The sequence below is a fragment of the Mercenaria mercenaria genome, chromosome 2 (assembly GCF_021730395.1).
Source record: "Mercenaria mercenaria strain notata chromosome 2, MADL_Memer_1, whole genome shotgun sequence".
Lineage (NCBI taxonomy): Eukaryota > Metazoa > Mollusca > Bivalvia > Venerida > Veneridae > Mercenaria > Mercenaria mercenaria.
In genome coordinates this window covers 95,439,007-95,452,663 of record NC_069362.1, presented here as the reverse complement: position 1 = coordinate 95,452,663, position 13,657 = coordinate 95,439,007, and the positions used below count along the sequence as shown (strand labels likewise).

The 13,657-nt window shown below is 36.2% G+C and overlaps 1 long non-coding RNA gene and 1 other non-coding gene across 2 annotated transcripts; both read left to right on the top strand.

Annotated features, from left to right (window-relative positions):
- The first annotated feature begins 4,199 nt into the window (after positions 1–4,199).
- LOC123564621 (uncharacterized) lies at positions 4,200–7,230 on the top strand. Its single transcript, XR_008369948.1, has 2 exons — positions 4,200–4,339; positions 4,662–7,230. It is a non-coding gene; the product is annotated as an uncharacterized LOC123564621 (long non-coding RNA).
- A 1,378-nt stretch (positions 7,231–8,608) lies between these two features.
- On the top strand, positions 8,609–8,680 carry Trnag-ucc (transfer RNA glycine (anticodon UCC)). Its single transcript has one exon. It is a non-coding gene; the product is annotated as a tRNA-Gly (tRNA).
- The last annotated feature ends 4,977 nt before the right edge of the window (positions 8,681–13,657 follow it).

Genomic DNA, 13,657 nt, shown 5'->3' with positions numbered 1-13,657 from the left:
TTTTCATGAAACTTTATTTAATTTATTACTATCTTACAATTTTAATTGGGTATTTATGCAAATACGCAGCCTACCTGTTGCTCTGGCTGACTGTGAAAATTAATATTTGATGTCATGTTTACTGAAAGTGATATTTTTATTGTAATTGTTGCGATTGTATAAAATAGAGTAATATCCCATATTTACAGTAAATAAGAGTATGTAAAACTACAAGTATTTCGAAAGATTATTTGACAGTATTTGATTGTTTTGTTGGGTTAAAAGTCACATCGAAACAATTTAGATAAGATGGCGACTTCTCAGGTTTTGACGGATAAGAACGATTCCAGGTTCCCTCAGGGAATTAGTTGAACATGGGCGAATACCTGAGTAGAACAGTCGATCTTCTGTAAGTCCACTGAATTGTTTCCTTACAGGAAACATTCTACAACCAATCAAGGTTTGGAACCCGCATATGTAAGGGGCAAGTGGTTCGAGCTCCGCGAGGAGGTTCCTTTCGTTTGTCAGTAACATGTCATAATGTATCCTAATAACATGTGGATAAAAGTACTCACAAAAGTATTACAAAAATAACGCCAGAACCACATTGGCCATAGCTTTCGCAGATGCGATGGTTCCAACGCCGCGACAGTGGTTTGATTTATCGCAGAAACGGTAGATAAATACGGCTGGGTGAATGAAATCGGTAAGTTTTCTAATGAGTTTCACCTACTTTTTCACGTTTAGCTGGAAACAACAAGTGAGACAGGAGCCCATATATGTACTTCCTGTCGCAAACACTTGTTCAGTGCAATTCCTTGCCATTAATGTAAACATTTCTGTACAGTTTGATGAGGCACTGCTGACTTTGTAGAATTTCGATTAAAGTTGTAGACCTGATTACGTTTGCATTATAGCGTAATTATGACACTATCAAACAACAACCATTTCCTCGTAATCCGGAAAATGTCAGCGCAGGCATGTGAAATAATCGACCAAAATGATTCCAACGCAGGGGCGGCGGATAGAATTGCAACGCATTACGGTGTTTCCGATTCCGTTAGTGACCGTTCTGCACTTTTCCCGGGATTTGACTGGGGTAAGACCATTACATCACTTTGATTCAAGACAAAAATAGAAAATGGATGTTTAGCAATAATGTTCTATTGATTTTTACTTCCTTTTTCAGACTGTTGAAAGTAACTTATATGTCTTGAACCGTAGGCTACTTAATCTACTGCTACAATTTAACACCTTGTTCTTATCGTAATAATTTATATAACATGCGCAGCGTTTTGTATGTTTATAATATAAACGCATAAACGTGTACTTAAATATTCATTTTCCACCAAAATATAAACAAAATTTCAATGGACAATATCGAATATTTGATTAATGTCTGACCCGATTTGATTTTTAAATCATATACCTTACCATAACGACAAATGTACAATACAAGAAATAATACGTAGACATATATCTATAGAATATCGTAACAAAGTGTTATATTTACCTGCTGCGTTATATCGGTTTAGGTTTTTTTCATAATTTAGTTGACTTATCTTTACTTCTACAATATGCTTTTCTTATTAGAATTATTCCACAGGATTTCAAAATGACAAGAAGAAAGTCAAGACTTCTTGTCTGAATATTGAAAACTAAACAAAGAGACAGATTATCAACGTCTGACAAAAGACAATTAGAAAATAAAATCTGTAAAAAGCGCCTTTGGAAGCAAAGAATCCAACCAAGAAGAATAATAGCAGACCCGGTTTGATTGATTCTGTTTATGAGAGATAATGAAATGTGCAACACCTCTCACGCACCCTAGCACCGGCTTAAGCGGAACTCTGTTACACATATGTTGAATGGACAGCATGATCCGAAAGGGCCAGAAAATATAACAACACTGAACCATGATACTTTAAAAGGCAAGAGATTCAATTACCTCTCAAAAAGGTCCCAGCGCTAATCACACATTAGAGACCTTGGGCTTTGATATCTTTTTGAGTTGGCATCGAACCAAGTTTTGACAAATATTGTTTACTAGAAAAAATAATGTAACAACGCAACAAACGAAAGGTGTATACTTCAGTAGTATGTCTTCAAACAAGTAGCCCATTTAAGGTATTAGATCACTAATAGAAAACCTCCTTTTTGAAGAGTATTCAATTCCTACCAAAAACCTACTTTTACTGCAATTCTTAGGGGGCGTAGGTTCAAGCCCTACTGGGACCAATTTTGTTTTCCTTATTTGCCTTTTTTTCTAGTAAGTTTTTACTTCTTTCAAGACTTATTATTTATTTCTTGTACAAAAATGGAAAAAGATGAATCTTATAAGCAATTTCTTGGTGTTCAAAGTAAATTTACTACTTAAACAGAAGGGGTAGAGTTACACATCTTTAAAAATATTGAGTTACACGCGGTGAAAGTTCTCAATTTTGCTTTCACTCTTAGATTATATATTGTGGAAGAAATTTAGGTAGGTGTATGTCTGCCCTAAGGTTATTTTTAAATGGAGTCAGCAAAATTCAAAACAGAAACGCAGCATTCAACCTTTTTTTTAATGTTGAAGTATGCATCCTGTCTCATTAAATCTGTTTACTTGAGGCACCATAGAAAAAATGATATTGACGTTCTTATTTTGTGTTTTATAATTGTTTACCGATAGTTTGATGTTTCTTTTATTAAAATTAATGGTAAAATGAGTTCTCTCCAAACGTTTTGGATAGTGGCTATCACTTTGAAATTTGTCTCTACTTGAGCTTGAGGAGATACCATAAGTTATACAAAATTTATAAAAAACGACACAGTAAAAGTTGTTTAAAAATTGCAAAATAGTGCAAAACACGGTTACCTTTCAAAATATACCAAGCAAAGGCCATTAACATTACAAAAACATTACTATTAGTGTAAACATTACTATTAGTGATCTAATACCTTAAGTCATTTACAAATGTCAAATATCTTAGCATAAGGCAGAAATATAAACTAAGACATCTTTATATATCGAGTAATTCACTAAAAATAATCTCCGCTATGCTCTGTGACAGAAAGAAATTTCACGAAGATTTAAAGTAAAAAAGTGTTGTTTTTTTTCTAACTATTAAGATAGTAAACAGAAATAATTTGCAAATATTTAAACAAAGCAGTAAACATATCAGTGATAACTAGTCAAAATAATTTGACGTCCCGAGTTGATATCGTTCATTCACAACCGCACATCGCTGTATTTCGACCCTTGAACAATGGCTATCAATGGAAATATATACTAGGTTGGTTCGAATAGTATCTGTCATTTAACCCATTGGCAGATAATACTAATAGACTTGAACAAATATTTGACATAATGAGAAACCGATCCGGTCGATCCAAGTTCAACGTTGTACGATTTGATCAAACGTTTCATGTCCACGTCTACATGGTATATATTTCTAATACACCGGTGAATGTCAAGATTTAGCATAAATGTTTCGAATTATAAGACAAGAGATAGAGATACGGTAGACATAATTTGTCGGGAATAATTTTAATCCGTTTGGCACTTAATGCATTTGGCAATTTAGATACCTATTTAAATCGAGAAGAGAGTTGTTGTCAAAAAGTAAATTGGAAAAACAACAAACACAAAACAGCAAAATCTATGTAAGATTTTGGCCAAATCGTAAGAAGCAGTGGTCTATGAAGTAAACATTTTATAATTGAAATTTATAAATCAAGTGTTATTGTGTTGAAAGTGTTGTATTAAAGCTCTGCTTGCGATTGTATTATGTACTTTTCAGTGTGCTTCGTGGATGGGAAGTAAAACTTCCTATTCTGAAAATTCTAAATCGGTCAATTTCTCCCCGAAAAATGGACAATTTCAGTGTTCAATAAATATTTCTAATTTTGCATATGCTCTACAATTGCTGTATCTATGTTTATTTTGTTGAATGGTAGTTCAACCACTAGGTTGTCACGGGAACCAGAATCCTATCTTTCTGTATTTATTTATACCATGATAATTATGTTTTATGTATTTATATGGCTTCTTGTACTTAATGATTATTTGATTTGGTGACTTATAGGTCCATTGGGCCGGGTGTATCATGTTGTACACATTATTATGTATTATGCTGTAATTGTTTATGTACACGTCACAATAATAAACGATTTACTAACTTACTTACTATAGCAGGAAATATACGTAACATCTCCTGTGTCAAAGTTCAGTTGTATACGGAACTGAAAGCTATATAAATATACTATCACATCCGTACTTGATATAAGTAGAAAAGGAATTATAATGATTTATTAAGATGAATTGATTTTTGATCAAATATGTCTTATTGATTTTGTGGAGTTATATAACAGATAAAAGGTAATGAAATAATATTATAATAACATACGCTTGGTTTATAAAATTTATTTAAGTGACATCATTTGCAAGACATCGAACACAATTTATTTTATATTCTATATAAAAGTTTATTTTATATATGTTAAGTAATAAACATATGCATGTAAATAGCAAGAAAACATAATGCAAAGATGTGGAAAATTCTTAGTTACATAACTGGAAGCCAGCTTTAACGTTTTCACCTTAGCAGACAATTTATTTACTTAGTTATTCTCTTGTGTAGTTTCCACACCATTTATTATAAAAATCTATATAAAACGTTGAGAATGTGCTTCTACTTCAGATGAGGAATATAAGTCATATGAACGAGACATTGCTTGCTCAGACACAGAGAGAAATTTTCGCACGTCTATTGCCGGTGATTGTGTGTATGGCAGTCGTCGGCGTCGTCGGGATACTTGGAAACATATTTGCTTTCATTTTCTACACTTTCAAAGTCAAACGTACTGCTTGTACCGTGCAGATAGCTTGCCTCTCGGCTGTGACTTCTTGGTCTGCGTAAGGATCAACCCTAACATTGTTGAAATGGCCGTCAATGTGAAATATGATGTACCTTTCCTCTGTAAACTTACTCACTTTTTAGGATTATGGACGATCGGAAGCTCTATTTTTATACTGTGGCTTATAGCATTAGACAGGCACCGAAAAGTATGTAAGCCATTTGCTAAGCAGATGACGGTTAAGTCAACTGTACGCGCTATTATAGGATTGTTTGTCTTGGCCTTTTTCCTGTCTGTTAGAAATTTTGCCATTTTTGACTGTATTGAAATAGATGTCCGGATTTCGGGCAGCAATGAAACGGTCAGAGGCCGATACTGTACGACTAGGGCCGATTCTAGATATAAACTTAGTGTTTCGATTTTTCATGGCGTTGACTTTCTTATTTGTTTAATGATTTTGCTAACAGTAGTTGTTACATATACGCACATACTTTGCACACTGTTTAGAATGAGACGCACATTTTCTCGTGGTGACAAAACGGAGAGTTGCGAGGACACCGCGCGCATCACAACGGAGAGAAACATCACATACATGATGCTTACCATTTCTCTCTTATTCGTATTGTGTTTCTTCCCATACTTTGTTATCAAAGTCATAATGAGACTGGCTTTGAAATCCGGGGAGGCGTTTGAAATGGCTGTTGGGGCACAATTTGCCCTGAGGCTCGTGTATTTTAACAGTGTTTTCAATCCAATTGTGTACTGCTTCTTCAACCCACAGCTCAGGCAATATCTAAACGACTTGCTCTTCAGATGCTTTCGATGTGGAAGAAATGATATCAGTGAAGACAAACAACAAGAAACACAGTTTTCATCAATCTAAAATTGTTAAAAGGCTTTTCAAGAGCCAGATTTAACTCTCAAAATTCCAGCATGTACTTGACTTTTGATATTGATCAATAGCAAGAACACATCCTTAGATTAGTCTCAAAACTTGTGTAAAATATACCAGACGTCTGGTGACCATATCTTGTTAGTAATAAGATGAAGACAACTTCTCCACAGGAGAGGAAACAAGACAGGTCGTACTCTGTTTTTATAAAGTAAACATTTTTCAAACTGTTCTCCCTTTTGGAACACTGTTTGATTCAAGAAGTCTTTAGCATGATTTCCGACATTGTCGTCATTATTTCGAAGAAACATCTAGCTAAAGGTTTCTTTAGTGACAATTGACATACATTGAGTTTAAAACGTTTTTATTTTACAGGTGGCAGGTCTACAATTCAGGAAGGTTAAACTTTCGAAAAATATATAGTTTCAAATTTTACAGACTTTTTACTTAGATATGAAGCTGCGTCTATGTTAACTAAGATATGCTAGGAGTTTTCGAAGAGTGAAATATATGTAAACATGTCAAATTGTAAAATTTGTTATTTACGTTTAGTAATCACGTGATATTTGGACACATGCCGCGTGCTTGGAGATCAGCCCATCTGCAGTTGGATGCTTCACTTTCCTTTTTGATTGTGACTGATTCATAGTTATTCCGTCAGTACTGAGATAGACATATCTTGTCTTTTTGTCTCAGAAAAGACTGAGCCAGACCTGTTTTGGGGGCCTCCGTGGCTGAGTGGTTAAGGTCGCTTACTTGAAATCACTTGCCCCTCATCGATGTGGGTTCGAGCCTCACTCGGGGTGTTGAATTCTTCATGTGAGGAAGCCATCCAGCTGGCATACGGAAGGTCGGTGGTTCTACCCAGGTGGCAGCTCGTGATGAAATAATGCACGGAGGGGCACCTTGGGTCTTCCTCCACCATTAAAGCTGGAAAGTCTCCAAATGACCGATCATGTCTCGGTGCGACGTTAAATAAAAAAAAACATGTTTTGCCTCTACGTAGGCAGGCCCTGTTTATTCTCCTGCGAATTCAGCGTTAGGAGATAAAAGACGGTTCACATTTCGTCGATAACCGTGAATGTATTGAATCGCATGTAACTTGTGCCATTATCTATTTTTAGGTATCATATCAACGATTTTGGGAAGTACCAATCAGTATGTTTTATTGTTTCTCTCATGTATTCGTTTATTTATTTTGTTGGGTTTAACGTCGCACCGACACAGTTATAGGTCATATGGCGACTTTCCAGCTTTGATGGTGGAGGAAGACCCGAGGCGCCCCTCCGTGCATTATTTCATCACAAGCGGGCACCTGGGTAGAACCAACGACCTTCCGTAAGCCAGCTGGATGGCTTCCTCACAAGAAGAATTCAACGCCCCGAGTAAGGTTCGAACCCACATCGATGAGGGGCAAGTGATCTTAACCACTCGGCAACGGAGGCCCCTATCTCTCATATAAGTCCTAAAATAAGTTCAACACGTTGTACTCAGAATAAAATAAAATGTATGTAGAATTATTATTCTTGAAATTGTGTTTCTGTTAACCGAATTGTTAAGTGATGTGCAAGTATACTGGTTATGTCATGTTTGTAATAACGGGAAAAGAAAATGATCGTTTAAAAACATTGAATACTTGCTTTTGGTAGTTATGTTGATTTGTGGTTATGGATATTTAAAACATGTACACCATGAACAACAGAGTGATAAATTGAAATTGTACCAGAATCGTAATTTAAAGCCACCACCCATGAGAATAATACATCTAATCTTCATTTCGTGTTCTTTAATGCAAAAAAAGGCCATAATTCACGTTTGTAGTTTGTATTTACCTCTGTAAAAGTCCTTGGGATATGGTGGTGACCTCGACCATGTGTCTTGGTCATCAACAATCCCTCGGGCTTCTGCATACGTCTATACACAAAATAACGTGTATTATCCCTTTATCAATGTCGTACCTTCATACCTCGACACTGCGACAACAAAATGCTTTTGTGCGATATTAGTGTCGTGCTGACTGCCGCGACACTACGATGACACGATACGATAGCAAGAAAAACTATGCGATAACACATGATTCGACGCGATAATATGATAGTACGGTGTACCTTTAAGAACACCGTATCCGATTGAAAGCGATTTCGTATCAGTTAGAGCTCGTGGACGTTTTATTTTAATGAACACGTGATGTGTCAATGTTCATAAATCATAATTTCTACACAATATTGTCGGAAAAGTTACGCATGGAAGCCGGTCCGCCATACTTATTACCAATGCTAAATGCCAAATAGATAATGCAAAATGTTATTTACCAAATGAAAAGTATTAACTGTCAAACGGATATTTTTAAACGATAAATACTAATCGTTAATTGCAAAATGCGAAATTATAAAAGGCAGAAGGTAATTGCTAAATGCTTATTCAAATAAAGAGATGAATTCAATAGTGGATGGAAGTTTCCTTTAACCAGTAATTGGCCTAAACAGTTAATGCAAACACAAACTGTCTCATATTCCCATGACCGGTAGTCATCGGTCATCAAAAATCCTGTGCACTTTCGTAGAACGGAATGAATCAGTGGATGAAACCATCCTTTAACCAGTAATTAACCTAAATCTTTTAGTGTAAACGAAACCTGTCGCGTGTTCCCGTAGTCATCGGTCATCAATAATCCCCCGGGCTACTGAAGACATTATTAATACATAAACTATCGTGTTTTATCTTCATATCAATGGGGTACCGTCGTACTGTTGATCTCGATACTGCGACAATGCTGTTGTGTGACATAATGTCGTACTGACGGCCTAGACACTACAATGACACAATGCGACAGCACGCGATTTCATACATGTGAGCCAATGGACATGTAGGATTTTTGTTTTGTGATGGTTATCAACTGCATCCGTGGTGTAAAGGTCAGCATGGTTGCCTTCCAAGCAATCGATCCGGGTTCGATTCCCGGCCGATGCATACAATTTTTATCGGATTTTTTTCCATGAAACATTTCACTGTTATGAAACATTATACGTCATGACAAAGATCTGATGATAAGTGATATACTTTTTTTGCCTTTAACATTTGGTTTTCGATTGTTGATCTATCACATACATGTTAACATAGAGTATTGTGTTTAAAGATTAAAGTATTAAACACTGATACAGGTATTTAAGTAAACACTGTCTATCTTCCATATAGTCAAACCCCTGCTGGGGACCTAGACTTTGCGCGTCAACTAGCAAGAATGTTAAACGAGTAAAAATGTAGTAGTAAAAAGCAAGAAGGAGAATGGTTAAAAACAGGGCAGGTGTATTTAAGGTGAGATGTGCTCAATCTGGCTTACAGCCTGACTGACACTGGCCCAGACGAGTTGACATCTGAAGGCAAGGCATTCCAATGATATACTGTACGAGAGAAGAATGAAAATTTATGATAGTTGGATGAGGGTGAAACTTGAACGAATGCCTGGGAATGAGTGGTTCTGGTTCTGGTTCTGGAAGATCTAGTGTTGGGTGTTAGGTAGTCCGGTAGTGGGATGGCGACCTGGTTATGCAAGATGTTATAAAACATAACCAGACGCTGGTCAATGCGACGGAGTGCAAGGGAAGTCAGCATGTTGTCTACACTGGATGTACGGCCGTAATCACGCTTGGCCCAGCGTGCAGCCCTGCGCTGCACAGACTCAAACTGATCAATCAGAGTATCAGAGTGGGGGGACAACACAGTGGAACTGTACTCCAGCTGGGGCCGTACAAGTGTTTTGTATGCTTGTGATTTTAACCCTTCTGAGTGCACTTTGATGTTACGTCTTAGGAATCCCAATGTTTGATTTGCTTTTTTTGGTGATGTTGTCAATGTGGTCATTCCATGTAAGGTTGTGTGATATAGTTATGTCAAGGTATTTTGCAGATGGTACTGTTTGTAAGATGGTTTTGTGTAAAAGATACTGTGTTGGTATAGGTGTTTTACGCTTAGTAATCTGTAATACTTGGCATTTAGACGGATTGAATTTCATGTCCCATTTTGTTTCCCAGAGTACCAGTTGCTGTAAGTCTTGTTTAGTGAATATAATTGGAAGTTTTTCACAAATGCAGAATTACTAAATTAACATCCTCTCTCTATTTTAAGTCACCAATTGATGTCATGTACCAGTCATTAAAATATAAACAGTCTTGTACTTCGTATTGATTGTTTATCCATGGGAAGAACAATAGTTAGAGTGGCCTAGGTCAGTGTCATCATCACCATCATCTCAGATATTAACAGCACTTGCGATAGACCAAAGAACCTTAAGATTTGTCAATAACAGAATCAAGTATAACTGATAACATGTTTTTTTCTATATATATCAGACTCTACATCCATACCACCTATTCTAGTTATTTATAAGAACTTGACCGATAGTACTTGTGATCAAGAAATGATGACCTTACTGCAAGCTCCGTTGACGTTTTGGATTGTTATACAGAGAAACTAGTAAAACTCGATGGCGTAGCAGACACACAAAGTAATGGAATCTGGCAATAGTTCTAGCGAAGATTTTCCAGCTGTGGAACGCTTTGTTAGTATACTTGATAAGAGAAGGCTGAAAGTTGAACAAGCAAGCAAAGATGAATAGAAACCGTTCGTAAAGACCGATATCGAAACCATGGCCAGTCGTATAGACAGTCTTATTAGCGAATTAAGAGACGATTAAATGAATAACAACAGGACACAAAGCATGTCATAAAATCAAATTATTTGCAGTATTCCAACGGTGTGGGCGCGTTTCTGAGATATCATGGGCACGTTTCTGAGATATCGCGAGAAACCAAGAGCTGGGATTCAATATTCAGAAAATGACGGAGACCTACAAAAAGAGGGTTTGTACTGTTGCACTCTAATATCGTCAAGGATAAAGAAAAGAAGAAACGATACGTTTAACATTCAAGAAAATTTAAACGTTTGTGCAGTGTTTCCTAGTGAAATTCAAATAACAGCTCATGAAGACAGTGGTGATCAGTTTGAAAAAGCAGTGAAGTGTAGAAAGACATTTTCCGCCAAGGAACATGCCGATATATCTGGCGATGTTACTGTTGTTGGCATTCTCAAGTCAGCTTCATTGTAGAAAAAACAAGTAAAAGGGTCAACATCATGCGGAAATAAATGTTCTCATTGGACCGTTGAAACAATCTATACTTCCTCGAATATGTTGAATGTGTATAGAGCAGCACAATAAGTATGTATAATTAATATAACACCAACGCTAAATCCCAACCCGTTCAATTACTCTTCGTATATCTCAAGCATTTCCCGCCACTCGACCCCCACCTAAGGTCCTGTAATTTCTTTTTACTTTCTGTAAAGTATCTTGATATTTTAGCACCCCTTTCCAATATTCTAGATCCCACCACTGCTCCCCTCTGCTTTTCTTTTACTTTACAGATCTAATGTCCTCTTCCCTCGCCGTCATCCCCCACTTTTGCCTACAGTATCTTGTTGCACCATTAAAGGGCCCCTCCTTTCCCACCAACATGCATGCCTACAAAGTAATTGCTATTTTATGGCGTTTTTTTGTGTGTGCCCGTTTTGACTGTATTGTCCTATTTTGCTTTCGAACGGAATACCGGTATTATTCACAGTTAGGCGGAGCTTTTGTTATTTAATGTAATGAAACTATCAAGCTAAATTACAAGAAGTCAATGATTCATCCACACTACTAAAAAGAAAAAAGGTGCAATTCAATAATAGAGCTCGGAAGGCTATCGTTATTTGTCACAATTTAAAAGTCTTTCGTCCTGTACCTCTGGAGGATATGTCAGTAATCTGGGGAGAATGGGGGACATATTTACATAAGGTGTGTTATTCATAGAAAAAAAATACAAGAACAAAAAAATAAGTTATATCCCCTTGAACACAAAACCTATAATCCGCCTCTGGTATGGATTTGACTGTACTTAATTGTTTTCATTGTGTTGTCAGCCTCCACCAGTATATCTTAACGTTGGGTAATAATTGTTTTTTCAAGTATACTGTATTAGGCCTCTGTTCCCAGGGCCTCGACATGTGCACTTTAACCATATACTTTATATCAATGTATTTTATATTGCCATTTATGTGAAACTGTGACCAATTTCTGCCAAGCATTAATCAAAACAAAATTAGATATTAATTGCTATAGTGCTTTGTTAATAGTAAAAATAATGCTATCTTCATTAATCCAGAAATGTCTGGTTATATTCATTTGCTCTACTACATTTATGTTTCTCTGATAGAGCTTAGCTCATAATTTTGGTTATTACTGTCATCAGAGATATATAGATACTTAGCTTTTAGAATCCTTGGCACATCCACGTAATAAAACTGTCTTCATAAAATCAAGTTGATACATCGTTTATGTTATTAACTTACCTATATGGGACGTTTAAGTTAATATTTATATTTTTGTTCAGGAATCACAGACACTGGTAAAAATACTGTTGTATGGAAATGATAAAATTATCTTGAGAAATATTATCTGAGTATCTCTGTTGGTTCATTATGAAAGTTACCGTGAAATAATTCAGTTTCGTGGACATGGGATTTTATTGTTTTGGGCAAAATGGCAATTTCGTTGAGATATGAATTCCTGGCTTTCAACTTTTCAAGATAAAAATGGGTGGAAATTTTACCTGTTCGGTCTAATGTAATTTTTTGGAATAACGCTACCACGAAATCAACGAGAAGTTGTTTCCATTAATATTAATGATTTCACAATATGCTTTTTGGAATGTGAGTTAAATTGTCGTACATAATATGAATGTATGTCTGAAAAGCAACACAACATTTTAGATAAAGTTACGATTAAATACGGTACTGTGTCAGCGCATTCCCGTGGAATTGTCCTATAAAATATCAACACGACAATGTTAAACAAGATCAACTCGTCTTCAAACACATCCACACTGTCAATTCTACTTCTTTGAATACCCACTGAGAGAGCCAAATTAAAATTAATGATATTTTCACGACAAGAAAGTTAAATTACGATAATGCAAAGGGCTTTTTCGGCTGGAGTTTCTAAATTAATTCATTTCGTTAAGCAGCTTCGGCCTAAGTACAAAGTAGGTGGGAATTTGAATTAATTGTTCATTATTGGCATTTAATTTTGCAGATTGATGGAATTGCTAAATCCACAAAAATACCCCCGCGAATTTTAATCATTTTACAGTATTAAGATCGTAAAAGCAGGTATTTCGCAGGTCATTTGTTGTCGAGAAGTAGTATACAATTGTTGGTATCGGACCACTCATACTTCTGTAGGTTCAGGGTCCCAGCTTTTAATGTAAAATCGTTGCGTGTGAGGAGGTTATCGGTGGTTCAACATTCAAACTTCCAAAACCCTACAAAACATATTCCATACGAAAGTATCTTACTGCACGATTTAAATAAAATGTTAAAACTAGTGTAAGCTAAATAACACACTTAAACCGACAAACTGAGAGCCTGCATGGCTTAGAGGTTATGATCGCGGACTTCAAATCACTTACTCCTTATTGTTATAGGTTTGAAACCTCGCTTGTGGTGGAGAATTCTCTCATGTGAGGAAAATATCGAGCTGGTTTACTGAGGGTCGAGGGTTCTACTTAGTTGCATGCACATGCCTGGAATAATGCCTGGACGGAGGAAATTCGCCAAACGAACTAAATTGTGCCGGGAAAAAAGCAGCATCAGAAGATAAAACATGAAATATTTTGCTAATTGGTATCTAATTAACCTAATTACTGAATAAAAGAAAGGCAGTAGTTTGAAGCCATAAAGCATTGCTGCTGTTGTGAATTTTATGGATAACAGGAAACGACACAAACGGTATATCATGAGCCCGAAATTGCAAAGACAGGGCCATTGTACATGACAGTTTATATTGAGATTGACATGCTTTAATCGTGCATATGAGATGTTGTAATATATCTCGTGTTCATTATATAGAGT